We start from the raw sequence: 5,000 nt of genomic DNA, 5'->3' as shown, positions 1-5,000 counted from the left end.
CTGCCTCTCAGCTCTGTCCTAGTTAGTCGACAGGCGTCTTACCGACTCCTAACAGAACCAAGTGTGTGTATGTAAGCAGCGCACGCCGCGTGAATACGAGCACCACAGACACCGCTACCGCTGGGACCAAGACAGACCAGAGGAGAGAGACCAGAGGAGAGAGACCTGGGGAGAGAGACCAGAGGAGAGAGACCAGAGGAGAGAGACCCGAGCAGAGAGACCAGAGGAGAGAGACCAGAGGAGAGAGACCAGAGGAGAGAGACCTGAGGAGAGAGACCTGGGGAGAGAGACCCGAGGAGAGAGACCAGAGGAGAGAGACCTGAGGAGAGAGACCCGAGGAGAGAGACCCGAGGAGAGAGACCTGAGGAGAGAGACCTGAGGAGAGAGACCCGAGGAGAGAGACCCGAGGAGAGAGACCCGAGGAGAGAGACCTGAGGAGAGAGACCTGAGCAGAGATACCTGGGGAGAGAGACCCGAGGAGAGAGACCCGAGGAGAGAGACCCGAGGAGAGAGACCCGAGGAGAGAGACCCGAGGAGAGAGACCCGAGCAGAGAGACCCGAGGAGAGAGACCTGAGGAGAGAGACCTGAGGAGAGAGACCTGAGGAGAGAGACCTGAGGAGAGAGACCTGCAGAGAGAGACCAGAGGAGAGAGACCTGCAGAGAGAGACCAGAGGAGAGAGACCAGAGGAGAGAGACCCGAGGAGAGAGACCCGAGCAGAGAGACCCGAGGAGAGAGACCCGAGGAGAGAGACCCGAGGAGAGAGACCCGAGGAGAGAGACCTGCGGAGAGAGACCTAAGCTGAGAGACCTGAGGAGAGAGACCTGAGGAGAGAGACCCGAGGAGAGAGACCCCAGGAGAGAGACCTGCAGAGAGAGACCAGAGGAGAGAGACCAGAGGAGAGAGACCCGAGGAGAGAGACCCGAGGAGAGAGACCTGCGGAGAGAGACCTAAGCTGAGAGACCTGAGGAGAGAGACCTGAGGAGAGAGACCCGAGGAGAGAGACCCCAGGAGAGAGACCTGCGGAGAGAGACCTAAGCTGAGAGACCTGAGGAGAGAGACCTGAGGAGAGAGACCCGAGGAGAGAGACCCCAGGAGAGAGACCCGAGGAGAGAGACCCGAGCAGAGAGACCTGAGGAGAGAGACCCGAGGAGGGAGACCAGAGGAGAGAGACCAGAGGAGAGAGACCAGAGGAGAGAGACCCGAGCTGAGAGACCCGAGCAGAGAGACCCGAGGAGAGAGACCTGAGGAGAGAGACCTGCAGAGCAGGGGCGCTTAGTGCTAACTTTATTAAGTGAATTACTGATTAATAGGTGGATCTGAAGCTCTCTATCCATGCGCTCCCAGAGAATACAGGATGTTCAATAACTAGCTGATGTGAATAATTGAACAATAGCCAGATGATTAGAGAGTGATAGAGCACTCTAGCACTGAGTGGGCAGGAGAGAGAGAGAGAGAGAGAGAGAGAGAGAGAGCAGGAGCTACTGTAAATGGGCGATACCGTTTCATACATCTCTTTATGTACATCTCCATGCAGAGCAGGTCAAATCTGGATCTTTTCACCCCTCTCTCTCTCTCATCTCTCTATCTCTCTCAATCTCTCCCTCTATCTTTCTCCTCTATCTCTCTTTCTTGTTCTCTCTTGTTCCCTATTCTCTCTCTCTCTCTCTCTCTCTTTACACCACCACCCTGACACCTCGTCTACATTCGCCCACAAATTGGGCCCTTGAAAACACTCCCTTTCTCTCCCTCCCTCCCCCTCCCTATCTCTCTCTCTCTTTCTCTCTCTCTCCCTCTCCCTCGGAACCAGTTAGAGGACACAAAGAGAGGGATGATCGATCGGTTAAGAGAGGAGCAGAGTGGCGTAACGGCGCCCGCCTTGCCACGCTGTTTGAGCACGAAACGCCCCCCCCCCCCTCCACCCGCGGCGTCGCCCGGGGCGATGGAATAGCAGTGTCATTTAATTGGCACCACAGAACACCTTTACCTCGCGGCCCCGCGCTCGTCTCGCTTACATTGTCTCTGGTCTCTCAGGACACACACACACACACACACTCGTACGTGCATCTCTTAAGGCACATACACACACTTGTTTTAATTGTTGGTAGCACACACACACGCACACACACTCGTACGTGCGTCTCTCGAGGCACACATACACACACACTTGTTTTAATAGTTGGTAGCACACACACACACACACACTGGAACACACATCCCTGTCTCTCAAGGCACAGGTTTTAAGTGTCAGGAGTTTAACACGCGCCATCTTGACATGCGTTAATGAAAACGTCTGCAGACAGGAGGCCCAGTCTGCACGGCCTGTTGAATAGTAATAAGGGGGGGAATGGGGTGGGTAGCTTAGCTTAGCATAGCTTTTAGCGCTAGCGCTGCCCTAAGGGTCTCATAGCGGTGTCGCTAGCTTAGCTTAGCGTCGGCTAGCCCTGCCCTCAGGGTGCCAGGACGTCGGGAGCTGGTTTTAGCATTAGCACCGGCGCTACCTAGCGCTGCCCTAGGCCCTTGGGGAGAGGGAGAGGGGGTCATTAGTCGAGGGGTACAGACAGACTGAGCGTGTTTACCTGTTAGCGAACCCTTAATACAGCATATTCCCACGTCGGTGGGTTTTAATGATCAGCTGTCTCCAAGGCCCTGTGCGAAGGGGGGCTGTGTTTGATTGGGCTCTTGTTTCTTGTTTGATTAGTTAGTGGCCGTAAGTATAGATAGCTGATGAGGATGGTGTGTGTGTGTGTGCGTGTGTGTGCGTGTGTGTGTGTGTGTGTGTGTGTGTGTGTGTGTGTCCTCCTGAGAGAGCTGGGTTGGAGAGGGAGATGTCTCAGCAGTGTGGAGAGACTCTGAGGAGTTACGGCTCAGTGTTTGATGCACTCTGCGCTGGGACCTTCTACAGACAGACACACACACACACACACACACTCGTCTCAGCCCACAGGGCATCATGTGCCTGTTCCTGTTCCCTCTAATGAAGAGGAGGTGTCTGTGTGTGTGTGTGTGTGTGTGTGTGCGTGCGTGCGTTCGTCGGTGTGTGTGTGTGTGTGTGTGTGTGCGCGCGTGTGATTCAGAGCAGCCTTAAAATACAGTGTTCTGCTCTGTTTCCAAAATGCCTTTTTGACAGATGTTCAAAAGAACTCTAAACTAGTGCATTTGAACTTCTCCGTTTCAATCATAGTTTTTTTTGTTTTTCCTTTTTTTTTCATTTTCATTTTTCATAGTGTTCCATTTTCGTCCCTTTCATGTTGTTTTGGAGATATACTCTTAGCCAGCCAGTCAACCAGCCAGTTAAGCCAGCCAGTCAGTCAGTTAGCCAGCCAGTTAGCCAGTTAACAAGAGAGTTAAGCCAGTCAACCAGTCAGCCAGTCAACCAGCCAGTTAAAGGGGTAGTGTGGTATTTTGGACATTTACAGTAGCCCTATTTGTGGGCTGTCTACCATGAACCAGAAACACTGAGTCCATTATTTCACTGATCGTTCCAGTATTGAGCTAGCTACGGTTGTTATGCAGGCTCTCACTGGGCTACAATGGAAGTCAATGGGGCATACGTAAACGCGTTGAAAAACTATGATGAATGTGCTTTTCTGAGACAGGAAGCACAGGGTGTAATCTTCCCAGTCTCAGTATGCTCTCCAGTGAAATGTATCACAATCCGAATATATTTAGGTGTTTGGAATGACTTGCACATAGTCCTCTGGTAGGAACAGTGAAAATAAGCGCCTGGGGAATGCTTCTGTCCAAGCCACGCCAAACATGTTAAAACATTCAGATTGGGATACATTTCACAGGAGAGCATACTGAGACTGGTAAGATTACACCCTGTGCTTCCCGTCTCAGAAAACCACGTCATCATAGTTTTTTCAACATATTTACGTATGCCCCATTGACTTCCATTGTAGCCCAGTGAGAGCCTGCATAAAAACTGCAGCTAGCTACTGGAACGAAATTATGGTCCCTATGTTTCAGGTGCACGGTAGAAAAATAGGGCTAAATGTTCAAAATAGCACACTACTACCCCTTTAAGCCAACCAGCCAGACAATCGGACACTTCTCCTCTCTGACCACAAACAGTAGTTCAGGTCTGGGGATAAACAGGCTTCCCAGCTCCCAGGATGGGGTGCAGGAAGTGGGTGTGAATATGTATATCTGCTGCAGACACGCATGCCTTTGATCACCGGGCCGGATTATCATAAGACCTTGTGTCGGTTCGCTGGGAAAACAAGACTAACTCAGAGCTCAGGGGTGAATACTCTCTCTCTCTCTACCCCCCCACCCCTCTCTCTCCCTCATTCTCTCTCCCTCCCTCTCTCTATCTCCCTCCCTCTCTCTCTCTATCTATCTATCTCTCTCCCTCTCTTTCTTGCTCTCCCTCTTTCTCTCTCTCTTCCTCTCGCTCCCTCTCTCTCCCTCTCCATCTCTCGCTCCGTCTCTCTCTCCCTGCCTCTCTCTCTATCTCCCTCCCTCTCTCTCTCTCTCTCCCTCATTCTCTCTCCCTCCCTCTCTCTATCTCCCTCTCTCTCTCTCTCTCTATCTCTCCCTCTCTTTCTTGCGCTCCCTCTTTCTCTCTCTCTTCCTCTCTCGCTCCCTCTCTCTCCCTCTCCATCTCTCGCTCCGTCTCTCTCTCCCTGTCTCTCTCTCCCTCTCTCTCTCTCTCTCCCTCTCTCTCTCTCCATTTACCAGAGATGCAGCTCAGCAGTCTGAAGTGTCGTCCGCGTCCCTCCTGCTGTTTCTTTTATTTATTTATTTATTTATTTATTTTACAATGCATTGTGGGAATAGTAAATCTCCACAGTCCCTCATAAAGGTTTCTCTAAATCTTCAGGCCGCATCGCAGGTCCAACGCTCTCCCTCTCTCTCTCTCTCTCTCTCTCTCTTTTTAACTTAAGTGTCTTTTTTATCTCTTGCTTTCTCTCCTCCATTCTCTCTCTCTCTCTCTCTCTCTCTCTCGTCTCTTCCCTTCGTGCCTTCTCTCCTCCTCCTCCTCCTCCTCCTCCT

General features: G+C 51.8%; 1 protein-coding gene across 1 annotated transcript in view; it reads left to right on the top strand.

Moving 5' to 3' along the window:
• Positions 1–5,000, top strand: part of cntln (centlein, centrosomal protein) — a gene marked incomplete at both ends in the record, with an annotated part of 92,077 nt that overhangs the window by 86,939 nt on the left and 138 nt on the right. The gene's annotated exons all lie outside the window — the stretch shown is intronic.

The sequence above is a fragment of the Borostomias antarcticus genome, assembly GCF_949987555.1.
Source record: "Borostomias antarcticus genome assembly, chromosome: 20".
Classification (NCBI taxonomy): Eukaryota; Metazoa; Chordata; class Actinopteri; order Stomiiformes; family Stomiidae; genus Borostomias; species Borostomias antarcticus.
The sequence above is the reverse complement of the archived record's forward strand: the minus strand, read 5'-3'. Positions and strand labels throughout refer to the sequence as shown.